This window comes from Bos javanicus, chromosome 1, assembly GCF_032452875.1.
Source record: "Bos javanicus breed banteng chromosome 1, ARS-OSU_banteng_1.0, whole genome shotgun sequence".
NCBI lineage: Eukaryota > Metazoa > Chordata > Mammalia > Artiodactyla > Bovidae > Bos > Bos javanicus.
Genome location: NC_083868.1, coordinates 76374369 through 76391344, shown reverse-complemented (window position 1 = coordinate 76391344; position 16976 = coordinate 76374369). Strand labels below are relative to the sequence as shown.

At 37.8% G+C, this 16976-nt stretch overlaps 1 long non-coding RNA gene across 1 annotated transcript in view; it reads right to left on the bottom strand.

Moving 5' to 3' along the window:
* Positions 1 to 4317: 4317 nt before the first annotated feature.
* Positions 4318 to 16976, bottom strand: part of LOC133245027 (uncharacterized) — a 37093-nt gene continuing 24434 nt past the window's right edge. The window contains exon 3 of the long non-coding RNA XR_009735598.1: positions 4318 to 4841. This is a non-coding gene — a long non-coding RNA (uncharacterized LOC133245027). The remainder of the gene's footprint in view (positions 4842 to 16976) is intronic.

Genomic DNA, 16976 nt, shown 5'->3' with positions numbered 1-16976 from the left:
ATCATTTCATAGGTTGATTTGAAAACCCAGGTCTATGATAAAATGTTCTAATAATAGCCATGAGGCAAGCGTGCATTAAATATGGACTTGGTATGAGAGGTGCATTAAATTTATCTTAAATATTACATGGCCATCTTGTTATTTGTTAAGATTTTTTTATTTTCCATTGCTGATATTAAGAAATTATACAGTTATTGTATATTCCATCCCAAATATAATAGCTCTTTCCCCTAGAATGCACACTTTCATCCACAGATACCTCTCTGTGGTTCTCATCACTGAGTACTGTACATATCCTTCATATCTTAACTCATGTACCTCCTACGTTATGAAACCACCCTCCACCCTCCAGGCAAAGGCAATTAAGTGACTTCCTTCATGCTCCCCCTGAATTTACAGCAGCCATAGCACTTGTTATAAGAGTGTGCTTATTTTTCTCTTCTCTTGGATTAAGTTTCTTAAATGCAGAACTGGCTTGTTTAGCCTAGCTCTGGAACATAGTTGAGAAATTTTTTTTAGAATTTGCTAAATGAGCCAATCTGCCTTCTGGATCTTATCTCATAATACCTCACCCCAGTACCACATATGCATTTCATTATGCTTCAGGCACAGAGGAATAGTTACCATTTCATATTTTTTGTTACAGTAGTTTGGTTCAAAGAGTTGTTTCAGTCTGCGTGGCCCATCTCTTGGCTATGACAGAAGACATTCATTGATAGACAATACAGAACTGTTCTCTGTTGTCTTTAACGAACTCTAGGGAGTTGCCTCGGTTGCCAGAGTCTCTTCCATCAGAGTGTCTTTATTTGCATCACTGCCTAGTCCTACATTAACTTGCAGTTACTTAGAAAAAGATCAACCATTTAATTTCTCTGCTGATACTTTCCAATGTGCACATTATCTGAGAGAGAGAACAATTTGCTCAAAACTCAAAACAATCTCTACACTTTACTGGGTATGTGTTTTGGAGCTGATCATTTATCTTCACTTTGTCTCTAGTCCTCAATTGAAAAAATCATGAGATAATTTGATTAATGAGAGTAACCACCTCAAAATACTACCTATTTTATAAAATTCAATTGAATGTGAAACTATTATGATAGTCATCATTTTATTGAATACATATTAAGTATTTACATTTGCTTTACATACATTATTAAATTTAATCATTCCTACAGTATTACAGAGTAAGTATTGGTATCCACTTTCTACAGAAATACGTGTATGTGTGTGTAGGAGACTATATCTTCTTGAGGATCTAGTCTTTTCAAAAATATTGATGTGCTGTATTCTATTTAATGTTTATCCAAAAGATACATCCCCTCAAGATGGAATTCAAGGCAAATGTAAGGTATTATTATCATGTGACCAAAATATGTTAATCATCAGAATTTAAACCACAGAACAAAATCCTGTTTCATAATTTATCTAAAATGTACATCCCCAGATAGAAGTGAAACCTGTAAAGATACAAATTTAGCTCATGATTTGCATTTTTTCCTGAAATTCAGCCAAGTCTGGAGTGCAAAACAACCATACCTGGTTTCTCTATTAATAAGATCTATGTAATAGGAAGTAAGACAACGGTTTTTTTGAAGGCAAGTTAGTTATGGAATTAAATGAAATTCCATCAGTTCAGTTCAGTTGCTCAGTCATGTCCAATTCTTTGTGACCCCATGGACTGCAGCACTCCAGGCTTCCCTGTCCATCACCAACTCTAGGAGTTGCTCAAACTCAGGTCCATCGAGTCGGTTCCATAATTCTAATTAAATTCCATAATTATAACTTAATATTTAGTTAATAAATTAAGCTTTTCACATTAGTTCTTTCCAAACCCTACCCCTGTACTTTCTTCACATATGTTACTCCATGCTGGTGAAGAAAACAATAACTTCTATCCCTTTGTCAGAAGGAGTATGAGTGAAAGGTGATTCCAGATAGGACACATTCCCTGTAACTGAAATAGAGCTAGAAATGGGAAACTTTTACCTTGATAACTTGCAAATAGAGGAAAGATCCCAGAAGTCAGGAATCAAAGATTAAAATTTAATGAAATTTAAAAACCAAATAGTCTTTCCAAATAATAAGGTGACCAGTGACAATGAGTAACAAAACTAACTTGTGATTTGAGAAACCAGAAAAACTAAGGATAAAAAAGTTGTGGAGGAGACAAAACGGAAGTGATCTGGAAATGCTCCTGAAATGGAGCAAGGTTGAGGTCTGGTAACCAAACCCAAGGCAGGTAAGGGTTTTGTATGTCAGGAGCATTTGATAGAACCTCAGAAGAACAGAAGAAGAACTCATTCTTCTTATTAGGAGATATGAGCAATATGTCAGAAATAAAACCACCTTTTACATTTGTTTCCATGTATTAGTTTAAATCTACTTATCCTATTTATAGGGTCCTTAGAAGCAAATTCCTTCTTATAGTAGGTGCAAACCTATCTTTTAAAATAAGCATTTGGAAAGTCAAAGTTTTTTCTCTGCCCCAATAAGGGCATGTTGATAGAGAAAACAAGGTTTCTGAGAAAGTAAAAGCCATTTTTTAAGCTATTATGTTTTGATCCCAGAATCAGTATTTTTAAATGAGCTAAAAAAAAGTCCTAAATTAAAAACCAATTTTTGTTTACTGAGTTAATTCAATCAATAAAACTTTAATGTTAAGACAGTAAATGTAGAAAAACATTTCCAACAGACACATTTCAGAGTAGTTTGATATACCAATAGCCCTTGCATCGGTAGAGAGCTTTCTCCTTGGGATCTTGAATTCTTTGGACCAAAGTAAACAGACACTGGGCCAGATTCTACAGCCCTGCCTCCAGTTTTTCCTTCCTTAATCTAGCCAGCCCTGTTTCTAAAAAGAGATTTTTATACACATATGTGATCAGTATATCCTCTTCCATATACTTTCTCTTAATATTTGCAGATGCTTTCTTCATCCTAGCAAGTTTCTCAAAAGAAAAGAAAGAATGAAAAGATACTTTCTAGATAACTTGCTCTATGTAAAAGGGTGAGTAGAAATTATTTATATTTAAGAGGCTTATGATACGTAGTTAGAATATAGACTGTGAACACATCAGGTTTGAATCCTCCCCCTGCTCCCTCCACCCCACCACTTACCACTTACTAGCTGTGACCTCTTTTAAGGCATTTAAACATTCCATAGCAAAGTTAGTGCTTTGCAAACTTACGGCTAATAATAATAATATCATCTCTTAAAACTACTTGAAGATGAAACAAGATAAAGAACTTGACACTATTAGCAGAGTGCTGACTCTGAGGAAGAATTAAACAAATGTTAAGGATTATTATGATTATTACTAGACACCTATTTTGGTAATATGGAGATGAGCTATTCTTTGTTCCAATTTCTTTTTCCTTAATCAAAATATCACCCTTAGGTCCACAGGAATGGGGATGGCGGATCATGAGGCTTTTAAATAATCATAACCTAATAGATAATTAGATAGATAGATAATTTTTCTTCAATGAGACAAAGTTCAATAAATCATAATTATTTAATAAGGTTGTGCTCAAAGATCCATGAATAAAATAATTAAGAGAAATATGTTATTGGAAGTTTTGTTGCTTAACAAACTCAAATCTTGAAAAAGTGTCTTAAAACTTTTAATAACTGAACTAGCTAAACATTATTTTTAATTTTTAATTAAGTAATCTTTAATGCAGTAATAGTTAACTTCAATGTTCATCATTTTGAGTGATTTTTACTTCACTCTGTTTTATGTAAATAATGAAAGTAATTTTTCTTCCAATGATTTAACCTACTTTTGTTGTTATTTCATACTAGACTTTAAATATAGTAAAAAATAAATATGAGATTTTAGTGCCCCAGTACTGCTCAGAGAGGACTGGATAAAGCTGGAAATTATTATGGGACAGACTGGGAACAAGGATGGCTTTGCTCACAGCCTTGATTTCCACTGTCAACTCTGCAAAATGAAATTCCACAACTTTATTTTCAAGTTCATTACCATTGTCACAATTATAATTAGATTTAAGGCTAAAGTGTATGCTTTAGTGAGAGGTATATAGTTCTGCTTCACATTGACAGGTAAGTGAATTCTAATATCTTGCAGACTAGTGAGTGAGAGTTTATTGCAGATAATGAACAAGATTCACAAATGCTGAAACAAAGGCTCAATGTGAAGAGTAAGAAAGAACATTTGGGGACTTCCCTCGTGTTCCAGTGGTTAAGAAGCCACACTTCCAGTGTGAAGGACACAGGTTTGATCCTTGGTCGGGGAACTAAGATCCTACATGCTGGGTGGCATAGACAAGAAAATTTTTTTAAAAAACAGAATTTTTTAATATACTAAAAAATATAAAGGAAGAAGGCTAAGCACATTTTATTTCTTTTTTAATATAAATTTATTTATTTTAATTGGAGGTTAATTACAATATTGTATTGGTTTTGCCATACATCAACATGAATCCGCCACAGGTATACACGTGTTCCCCATCCTGAACCCCACTCCCTCCTCTCTCCCCGTACCATCCCTCTGGGCCGTCTCACTGCATCAGCCCCAAGCATCCAGTATCATGCATCTATTCAAGAAAATAGCTCATGGTGATAATTGTAAGTAAGATATATTAAGAATGGACTTTACAGCTTCATTTTTTTTTACATCGACGGACCCTGAAAGATAATATGGATCTTGAATATTAAGAAAGTTACTTTTGTTCCTTTACAATCATAATAGCATAGACCTTGAAGACTTTTTCTAGTCTTAACTTGCAGATGGTAAGATACATCCTTATTCAGAAAACATGTGCACATACTTAATGTTAGGGTGAGACCTGTCAGTCACTCTTCAGGCACCCTGGCAACGAAAATAATATGACAGAAGGTAAATCTCTCAAATCATGTTTAAAATATGCTTCCATAAAACTGTTCTTACACTATTTGTATAGCACTAATCACATTGAAATGTCATTATTTTTCAAATTAACACTCTTCTCTGCAAGACCTTAAGTTACTTGAGAATGTGGGCTATCCCATACAAATTCTTTATCCTACACTTTGACTTTCTAAGGACCTGGTCCACAAAAGACTCTAAGGAAATATTTGTGGAAATGAACACCCTACACTGTAGTCAATGTAAGCACATTTGCAGATAAGCGGTTACCTGACTTAGTGAGTCAAAGACATTTGAAAACTGGAAAATGCCGTAAGGGTCACTTGAAAAAGCTCCTTATTTCACAGAGGAGGAACTAGAAGCCCAGAAAATATAAGACTTGTCCAGGGCCTGTACAGGACAAAGACAATCTTACTCTTCAATCCCAACTATGCCAGTCCAAGGAAGACCAAATGGTAGCCAGGGGTAATTTTTCCAGGGAGTATCTTACGTCTAATATGCAAAGGGAAAACCTGTGGGATATTCCTAAATTAAATCATGCTAGCAGCTGGAAGTTCAGTTTTGTAGAGGCCGTTTTGTAGACGTAAAGATTCTGTGTGTAGAAAAGATAACTTACTTGCCTCTGCTAAATATCTACTGGCCTCCAGTGCACAAAGTTATAAAAACATTAAAAATGCTAGAATATGTGTTTGTGTGTCTAACAGAAGGAGAGAAAATGAAAGAAAGAGAACAAGACTGGATGAGAAATATTCCCCCCAGAGTTATATTAATTTTGGGAAAACATAAAAATAAACAATAGCATTTAGTCATAAATATCTTTTAAAAACAAAAAGGAAAATATTACCTTTACTAATTCCTAATTTTTATGGCTAAAACCTATTGCTATTCCAGCTAAAATTGTCACTTGTCACTTTCTTGGCACAATGCACTTTCTCTATCAATAAAAAGTGACGGCCAAGAATCTGGCCTCTGAACCAAACTGAATCTGTTGACTAACCTAAATATATCTCAGTTTCCTTATTTTCAAAATGAATATAATAAAAGAATTAACCTCAGAGTATTGTTGTGATGATTTTAAGTAAGCTGATACAATCCCCAAAAAGGGCAATGCCAAAACATGTTCAAACTATTGCACAAGTGCACTCATCTCACACCCTAGTGAAGTAATGCTCAAAATTCTCCAAGCCAGGCTTCAGCAATACGTGAACTGTGAACTTCCAGATGTTCAAGCTGGTTTTAGAAAACGCAGAGGAACCAGAGAGCAAATTGCCAACATCCGCTGGATCATCAAAAAAGCAAGAGAGTTCCAGAAAAACATCTATTTCTGCTTTATTGACTATGCCAAAGCCTTTGACTATGTGGATCACAATAAACTGTGGAAAATTCTGAAAGAGATGGGAATACCAGAGCACCTGACCTGCCTCTTGAGAAACCTGTACGCAGCTCAGGAAGCAACAGTTAGAACTGGACATGGAACAACAGACTGGTTCCAAATAGGAAAAGGAGTACGTCAAGGCTGTATACTGTCACCTTGCTTATTTAACTTATATGCAGAGTACATCATGAGAAACGCTGGGCTGGAAGAAGCACAAGCTGGAATCAAGATTGCCGGGAGAAATATAAATAACCTGAGATATGCAGATTACACCACCTTTATGGCAGAAAGTGAAAAGGAACTAAAAAGCCTCTTGATGAAAGTGAAAGTAGAGAGTGAAAAAGTCGGCTTAAAGCTCAACATTCAGAAAACGAAGATCATGGCATCTGGTCCCATCACTTAATGGGAAATAGATGGGGAAACAATGGAAATAGTGTCAGACTTTATTTTGGGGGGCTCCAAAATCACTGTAGATGGTGACTGCAGCCATGAAATTAAAAGACGCTTACTCCTTGGAAGGAAAGTTATGACCAACCTAGATAGCCTATTCCAAAGCAGAGACATTACTTTGCCAACAAAGGTCCGTCTAGTCAAGGCTATGGTTTTTCCATTGGTCACGTATGGATGTGAGAGTTGGACTGTGAAGAAAGCTGAGTGCCAAAGAACTGATGCTTTTGAACTGTGGTGTTGGAGAAGACTCTTGAGAGTCCCTTGGACTGCAAGAAGATCCAATCAGTCCATTCTGAAGGAGATCAGCCCTGGGATTTCTTTGGAAGGAATGATACTAAAGCTGAAACTCCAGTACTTTGGCCACCTCATGAGAAGAGTTGACTCATTGGAAAAGACTCTGAAAAGAGGGATTGGGGGCAGGAGCAGAAGGGGACGACAGAGGATGAGATGGCTGGATGGCATCACTGACTCGATGGACGTGAGTCTGGGTAAATTCCAGGAGTTGGTGATGGACAGGGAGGCCTGGCGTGCTGCGATTCATGGGGTCGCAAAGAGTCGGACACGATTGAGCGACTGAACCGGACTGGATACATGTAAAACCCCTTAGAGCAGTATATGGTTCATGGTAAGTACTTAATAAATTTTAAATATGTATTTAACCTTTATTTAAATATTTATTTTCATAAATAAATACAGAGTGTATTTTAAAATGTATGTCTGATTCCTAAACACTGAATTCTTCAATATACCTCCTAATTTGAAATTTGGAAGGAAAGAAAAGGAAAAGAAATTTAGTGTTTAAAGAATTTCAAAGTCACTTGTAAGTCATCCCCTCCTCCTTCCTCAATTTGAATTCATTATTAAAAAGACAGAGAAAACTAAACTTATATACTTTTTTGCTTGAGAAAACAATTAATTAAAAACCAAAAAATGATTACTGTAGAACCATCTGCCTGAGGTTAGAATAAATTACTTTTATTTAATATATGGCGGTAGTAACTAGGGAGATGAGTGAAATCTGATGAGAAATATTCTTGACAAGGACTTACATTCATGCCTATACCTATCTACTCCCATTTAGAGTGAAAATATTTATAATTTTGTGAGCAAATACAATAAGAGAACTAATTCTGAAGCAAAAGAGATTAATGATTGTATCACATATTACATGTATATTTTATTCAACCAGTGTATTTGTTTAGGTAATAAGATATAAATTGATTTTAGGGCAAAGATGGGCAATATCAAGTCAAAGTTTCTTTTAACTTGTCCAATATGTCTGGCAACCACACTAAGGAGAGTGCTTTATATTTAAAACTTACACATGGTAATAACTTTGATCAATATATGACAGATGATATAAACTAGTCACTCTGTATATTTGAATATACGTTCATACCAATATATACTTTTCAGTTTTTGTTAAGAGAATCACAGGTTTAGAACCTTACTAGTCCTCTAATCGAAGGGATTATAAGTGCAATCCTTTCTTCAACACACTCAACAGACTCACTTTTCTTTTTGATGTAGGGACTAACTGTTCTTTGAGGGAAATAATTCTATTGTCAAAAGATCTAAATAAAATGTAGACAGTGCTTTGTTCCTATTGAATTAAAATCTCTCTTCCTGTGTTTTATGACCCATAATCAATATTAGGACCCTCTATAGTTTGTTTGCTTGTTTTTATTTTTTGCCCCTCAAATTAAACTTATGCATTCTTCTATATGGTCTTTAAAGCAACTGTCTTCCAGATACCACCCTGAGCTGGGTCCTCATTTTGGGACACTAATTTGTCTGCAACTCTCTCAAAGTACAATACAATCTGACAAGCATAGAGTAGAGTAGGATGATTACGTTCATCCTTTGGATACTGTCTATGTTAGAGGTTTTTAAGCATTCATATTATAGTTAATTTGCACTGGATATCTTACTTGAAGTCTTGCTTTATTGGTGCTTTTGAATTGTGGTGCTGGAGAAGATTCTTGAGAGTCCCCTGGACTGCAAGGAGATCAAATCAGTCAATCCTAAAGGAAATCAACCCTGAATATTCATTGGAAGGACAGATGCTGAAGTTGAAGTTCTAATACTTGGGCCACCTGATGTAAAGAGCTGACTCACTGGAAAAGATCCTGACGCTGGGAAAGATTGAAGGCAAAAGGCGGCAGGGTTGGGTGGGGGGAGAGGGGAGGTGCAGAGGATGAATTGGCTGAATAGCATCACCAACTCAATGGACAAAAATTTGAGCAAACTCCAAGAGACAGTGAAGGACAGGGGAGCCTAGTGTGCTGCAGTTCATGGAGGTGTAAAGAGTCAGATACAACTTAGTGACTGAACAACAATCAACAAAGAGAATTTAATAATCTTGTTACTGGCTGTATAGTCAGGCCACCCAAGGTGGCTGTTCTCTTGCTCCCCACACAACCCCTGCTCAACCAGTGCATGCCTCACCTATACCCTGCTCGCATGACTGACCTTTCTACACACTTGCCCCAGGCCCCCACTAGTGATAATTCTTACCAAAAGGAAAGGGTAAGAGGTGTGCCTCTCTCCTGGTTTTCCAGTAACCAGTGAGCCCATTGTTGTTGCTGTTGTTGTTCAGTTGGTAATTCGTGTCCTACTCTTATGTTTCCCCATGGACACGTTTTTGTGATCTCATAGATCCTGCCAGGTTCCTCTGTCCATGGGACTTCCCAGGCAAGAATACTGGACAGGGTTGCCATTTCCTTCTCTAGGGGATCTTTCCAACTCAGGGGTTGAATCCATGACTTCTACATTGGTACGCGGATTTTCAACCACTGATCCACCAGGAAAACCCAACATGTAAACCTACTTGATGTCTATTCCTTCAGAACTGGTAACTTCTCCCCACCCTCGAGAGAGAGAGAAGTCTCCTGCCATGCCCTGCACCATCTGCCACACACAGTGGGGTGTCACTCTCGGACCTTGTTTCAGACATGTAAGCTCCTCCATCCATTAAGCCACTGACATCTCAGTCTCAGACTCCAGGCTCTTTTGTTGGTCCTGAAGCTGGGCAAGTACAGGAATGTAAGTCTGACGGGTACAGTCCAGCAGTGGCATTTCCTACTTACTTGCTGCTGCTGCTGCTGCTAAGTCGCTTCAGTCGTGTCCAACTCTGTGCGACCCCATAGACGGCAGCCCACCAGGCTCCCCGTCCCTGGGGTTCTCCAGGCAAAAACACTGGAGTGGTCTGCCATTTCCTTCTCCAATGCATGAAAGTGAAAAGTGAAAGTGAAGTCGCTCAGTCGTTCCGACTCTTCACGACCCCATGGACTGCAGCCTACCAGGCTCCTCCGTCCCTGGGATTTTCCAGGCAAGAGTACTGGAGTGGGGTGCCATCACCTTCTCTGTCCTACTTACTTAAGAGGTTCTAATTTACTTGTCTTATTTCCTATTGCATATTGAGCAAAGTTTATTTATATTTTGATACCTGAGTATCCTTCCCAGTGTCAATTTGTAGAGATGAATTTAAAGGGTATATAATTCATAAAGACATGACTTCTCCACAATGATGAAAGTTGATGGCCTAAATAGATCATTCCAGAATATCAGGGATACCCAGGACTGTCAAGCTGACTTCTCAGCATCATTGGTATAGCACAGTGGAAAGCAACATTGAAGAAGTTTTAAAGAAAAGTTTTGGAGGAGTCACTCACAAGCACAAATCCTAGCTCTCACCTTTATACCTGCATGACTTCGAACATATTCCAAATCGTATTTCCCGATGATTTAATTATGGATAATTCCTACCTTGTAAGATGTGTCCCTTATGGCGGAAAGTGAAGAGGAACTAAAAAGCCTCTTGATGAAAGTGAAAGAGGAGAGTGAAAAAGTTGGCTTAAAGCTCAACATTCAGAAAACGAAGATCATGGCATCTGATCCCATCACTTCATGGGAAATAGATGGGGAAACAGTGTCAGGCTTTATTTTGGGGGGCTCCAGAATCACTGAAGATGGTGACTGCAGCCATGAAATTAAAAAACGCTTACTCCTTGGAAGAAAAGTTATGACCAACCTAGATAGCCTATTCCAAAGCAGAGACATTACTTTGCCAACAAAGGTCCGTCTAGTCAAGGCTATGGTTTTTCCAGTGGTCACATATGGATGTGAGAGTTGGACTGTGAAGAAGGTTGAGTGCCAAAGAATTGATGCTTTTGAACTGTGGTGTTGGAGAAGACTCTTGAGAGTCCCTTGGACTGCAAGGAGATCCAACCAGTCTATCCTAAAGGAGACCAGTCCTGGGTGTTCATTGGAAGGACTGATGCTGAGGCTGAAACTCCAATACTTTGGCCACCTCATGTGAAGAGTTGACTCATTGGAAAAGACCCTGATGCTGGGAGGGATTGGGGGCAGGAGGAGAAGGGGACAACAGAGAATGAGATGGCTGGATGGCATCACTGACTCGATGGACGTGAGTCTGAGTGAACTCTGGGAGTTGGTGATGGACAGGGAGGCCTGGCGTGCTGCGATTCATGGGGTCGCAAAGAGGCAGACGCGACTGAGAGACTGAACTGAACTGAACTGAAATTTAAAAAATGTTTAATCACTAAAAATTATTGACTTTGTAAAATAAATATAGAAAAAAATAATTGGGTTTATAAAAGCGAAAATTAAAAAGTGTGACAATAATGCTACAAAGGATAAAAAGAATACTATGAAATTATACTATTAAAAGATGGTTACCCTATATGTGAAGTGGAAAAATATGACTTGAAGGAAAGCTGTGTCAATATAATGATTGGCATATTGTAAATCTATAGCAACAACTTAAACATAGGTATTAACAATAATCCAAATTAAAGTAGAATAGTAGAAAATAGATGAAACAAAAAACACCAGTTTTAAGATTGTAGCTTTAAAAATAAGTATATCAATAATTGCAGGGGTTTCCCAGGTGGCTCAGAGGGTAAAGAATCTGTCTGCAAGCAGGATACACTGGTTTGATCCCTGGGTCGAGAAGATCCCTTGGGCAAGGGCATGGCAACCCACTCCAGTATTTTTGCCTGGAGAATCCCATGAACAGAGGAGCCTGGCGGCTACAGTCCACAGGGTCTCAAAGAGTTGGATTGAGCAACTAACACTTTCACTTTTCATCCTAACCCCTAATGTGATAGTATTAGGAGATGGGGGGTGGGGGGTCTTTGAGAAGTGATTAGGTCATAATGGTGGAAGCTTCGTGTATAGAATTAGTGTTCTTACAAAAGAGACCCAATGGGTTTCCCAGATGCCTCAGTGATAAAGAATCCACTTGCCAATGCAGGAGACACAGGTTCGATTCCTGGGTCAGAAAGATCCCCTGGAGGAGGAAATGGCAACCCATTATAGTATATTCTTGCCTGGAAAATCCCATGGACACAGGAGCCTGGTTGGCTACAGTCCATAGGGTCTCAAAGAGTCGGACACGACTGAGAGACTGAGCATACATGCAAAAGAGACCCCACAGATGTCTCTCACACTTCCTGTTATGTGAGAAAACATTGAGAAGTTCATCATCTATGAACCAGGAAATATGCTCCCATTAGACTCCAAATCTGCAGGCACTTTAATCTTGGACTGCCCAGCTTCCAGAAAAATAGAAATAAATGTTTGTTGTTAAGCCTTCCAGTCTATAGTATTTTCATTATAACATCCTGAATGAACTAAGACAAGGGTATAATTCTTCCCAATTATTTTGTGAGACCACCATAATTCTGATACCAAAAGCTGAAAAATACATTTTAAGGAAATAAAAAGCCTACCTCCCTCATCAATAAATACCCTTAAATGTATTCATTGTGATCAAGTAGAATTTATCTCAGAAGAGCAAGGTTATAATTCACTTTCAGAAAACTAATAACCGAAGGGAACTTCTGCAACCTGATAAAGGGCAGTTATACAAACCCTACATTATCATATTTAATGGTGAAAAATTAATACCTTCTTAACCAGAAGATCAGGAACAAGGTGGGGATTTTCACCCTCCACTTCTATAGACTATTTCACTGGAGGGGCTGGATAAGGCAATAAACAATTACAAAAATATGAGAGACATGCAAGTTGAAGATTCAAAACAGGTTTCCTACCTGAACCAGGTTTTTTATGTACCTACATAAAATCCTGTTTAATCTATAAAAACCTACTAGAACTGATAAATAAGTTTAAGAAGGTCACAGAATAAAAGATCAATAGACAATAATCAATTGTACTTTTGTAAACTAGAGATGTCCACTTAGATATTGAAATTTTAGAAGCTACATTTGTAATAGCATAAAAAATATCAAACAATTAGTGAAATATTTAACAAAATAAATACAAGATTAGTACTCTTTGAAATTTAAAAACATTGTAAAGAGAAATCAAAGAGCTAAATAAAATAGAAACATACTAAGTTCACACATTAGAGTACTTGAAAAATGTCAGTTTTCCTCCAATTGATCTATAGATTCAAAGAAATTCCAATAAAATCCCAGCTAGTTCTTTTGTACACATTCATAAGTCGATCTTAAAACCTAAATGGAGATGGAAATGACTTATAGTAGACAAATAATTTTAGAAACTTCAAGAAGGAAACACAAGAAAAAATTACTGCAAACCTGAGTGAGGAAATGATTTTTTAGGGTATGAAATATGTTCTGTTTTTTAAAAATGGCAAATTGTACTTCATCAAAATAATAAATGCCTGCTCTATGAAACAAAGATGTTATGAGAGTGAAAAGACAAGCTATAGAATGGGAAAAAAATTGCAAAACACAAATCTCATTTAAAAAATCTTGTATCTAGAATGTATAGAGAAGTCTCACCACTGAATATTAAGCAAAAGATTTGAACCGACACTTTACCAAAGAAGATATACAAGGGGGAGTAAGTACATGAGAAGATTATCAACATCCCTTAGTTTTTATGGAAATACAAATTAAACACAGTAGGATAGTATACAGTAGAGAGCTTGTGTGCAGTCATGTCCGACTCTTTGCTACCCCATGGACAATAGACCTTCAGGCTTCTGTGTCCATGGGATTTTCCTGGCAAGAACCCTGGAGTAGGTTGCCACGCCCTCCTCCAGGGGATCTTTCCCAACCAGGGACTGGACCCATGTCTCCTACGTCTCCTACATTCCAGACAGATTCTTAGCGCCGAGCCCCTGAGGAAGTCCCAAGTACATCTAGATACCAGTACACATTTATTAGCAAGGCTAAATTTTTGGAAACGGCAACGACTGTCCAACGCTAGCAAGATGCTGAGTAACTAGAACTCTCATACATTTCTGGTGGAGATGCAAAATGGTAGAGCGACTTTGGAAATCATTTTGGCTATTTCTTATTAAGTTAAACATACCCTTGCCATGTGATCTAGAAATCCCATTTCTTTATATTTGCCCAGGTGAAAATAAAATGTATATCCACTCAAAGACTTCTATGTTAATGACTCTGGCAGCTTTATTCATAATCACCAAAAACTGGAAGCAATTCAAATTTTCACCAACTGGTAAATGATTAAGCAAATGTGGCACATCTACTCAAAAGAACATTCCCATTTTAAAAAGAAACCAAGTGCTGGTACATCTAGTAATATGGATGTACCTCAGAAGCTTTATTCTGAGTAAAAGAAGCCAGACACCGAAGACTACATACTGTATAATTTCCTAAAGCCTTCTGGAAAAGGCAAAATTATAGAGACAGAAATCAGATGGGTGGTTAACAGGACCTAGGACTTGGGTAGAGAATTAACTGTAAAGGGCAGTGGGGTGGGGGTGGGGTGCCTATAGAGATGGTCTTTATCTTGATTGTAGTGGAGGATACATACTGTCTACATTTGTCAAAACTCATCAAACTGTGCACTTTAAAAGGGTGAATTTTGTTTATGTAAATTATCCTTCAATAAACCTGACTTTAAAAAAAACATTAGGAAGTATGGCATAACAGTGTGGGTAACAGTGGCATTCACACTCAAGTTGATCTTTACAAGGAATGCCATTTGTATGTCTCTTGGTGCAATTTTGAGGTTAAACAACATGCTGAGTCCTTTATCTCTCAGGTTTGACCAGAGGTAAATACAACAGGAGATTGTGTCCAGGAAGCAGAGTGAAATCTCAGTGTTTGCCTTCTAGGTTCCCTCCCTTGTAGATCACTCTTAACTACCTGTGTCCCTTGATGAAAAGTTACACTTCTGCCAAGAAACTTTCTCTACCAAGATCCCTCTGTTCTGGGTCCCTGTAATCTCACTTTTAATCCTTCAGGTTTAGAAATACCTGGCTATTATTGGGGGTTCAGTATACTGCACAATCCTTTCTCGTTCCTCCACACCCTGCCAACACTAAATTATTCTCAAATTATTCGATTTGAATGTACCATTTCTTTATTGCCAGAATCCTGAATGATACAGAAAGCTAAGTCTTCTGGCCTCATCACTTTTTAAAAAAATTTTATTGGCGTATAGTTGCTTTACAATGTTGTACTAGTTTCTGCTGTACAGCAAAATGAATCAGTTATTATGTATACATACGTCCCATTTTCTTTTTAAATTTTCTTCCCATTTAGATCACTTCAGTGCATTGAGACAAGTTCCCTGTGCTGCTGCTGCTGCTGATGCTAAGTCTCTTCAGTCGTGTCCGACTCTGTGTGACCCCATAGACGGAAGCCCAACAGGCCCCGCTGTCCCTGGGATTCTCCAGGCAAGAACACTGGAGTGGGTTGCCATTTCCTTCTCCAATGCATGAAAGTGAAAAGTGAAAGTGAAGTCACTCAGTCGTGTCCGACTCTTAGCGACCCCATGGACTGCAACCCACCAGGCTCCTCCATCCATGGGATTTTCCAGGCAAGAGTACTGGAGTGGGGTGCCATTGCCTTCTCCATAGACTAGGTTCTCAGTAGCTATCAATTTTATACACAGCAGTGTGTATCATTTTAAGTGTGAGCACTTTGGCTACCCTTTCACATATTTGATATTTAGTTTCTCCATCTGTTATATAATAATAGTAATAATAATGACTCATTAATAAGGTTATTAGGAGAAGGCAATGGCACCCCACTCCAGTACTCTTGCCTGGAAAATCCCAGGGACGGAGGAGCCTGGTAGGCTGCAGTCCATGGGGTCGCTAAGAGTGGGACATGACTGAGCGACTTCACTTTCACTTTTCACTTTCATACATTGGAGAAGGAAATGGCAACCCACTCCAGTGTTCTTGCCTGGAGAATCCCAGGGACGGCAGAGAATCCCAGAGCCTGGTGGGCTGCCATCTCTGGGGTCGCTAAGAGTCGGACACGACTGAAGCGACTTAGCAGCAGCAGCAATAAGGTTATTATGATAATTAAATAATGATGTAAGTTTTTAGTAATACTTTTTCCCTTTTTCATCTTAGTCTCTCTATTACTGGGTGTTTTTTCTCCTTCAGTGTCTTCATATGCTTCTATTTCTACTCTCTCTTTTAAGTAATACTTTCTTTATTATGTATAAATGTATAAGTAATTTACATAGGGCTTTATAATGTGGAGAAGCCTGTATAAATGGCTTAAATGTACCATGGTTATGTTCCTGGAATAAACTGTTGCTATTTCTACTGCTACAGAACAGTTAAGTCAAATTTTTGAATTAGGTCAACAAAATCCACAAATAGGGTGGAATCTTTGGACTGTCTAAGCAGGGATAGATCTGGAATAAATCAGCCACAGATATCACTTGTCAGCACTCTAAGGGAGGCCTTTCAAATAAGGGTAGAAGGTACATCAAGAATATCAGCTTCTAGTAGCATTATGACGAATCCATTAAATCTATATTGAGAGTTTTCCATCATGTGGATTCAAGTTAACATAATCGTTTTATTGCAGTAATGTCTAAACAAGGATCCACGATTAGGCTGTATTTTTATCTTGACTTGTGAACTATTGCTGCCAACTACTCAAATTTCAAGCTTGTTGAGACATATGTTATCCCTGGAAACCCTTCATAAAAATGAAGCATTTTACTGTCCCACCAATTCAGTACAGTCTGGTCAGTTCTCCATCTAGATCTAAGTAAACCATGTAATAGTTCCTACACTAGCCAGAAGTTTTGAAAATGGCTTTTAAAGTAAAACCAAAAGAACAAATTTATTTCTATTTGTGCCAATTAATCTGGTTTGGATTCTCTTTTCCAACTTCTTAAATAATGGGACAGAATGAAGTTGTGGGAAAAGAACTGGATATGGAATTAAGAAGATCTGTATTTGAAATCTAGCTCTAATGCTGCTTCCTAGCTGTGTGATTTCATTAAATCATTTACCTAGCCTCAGTCTCTATCTG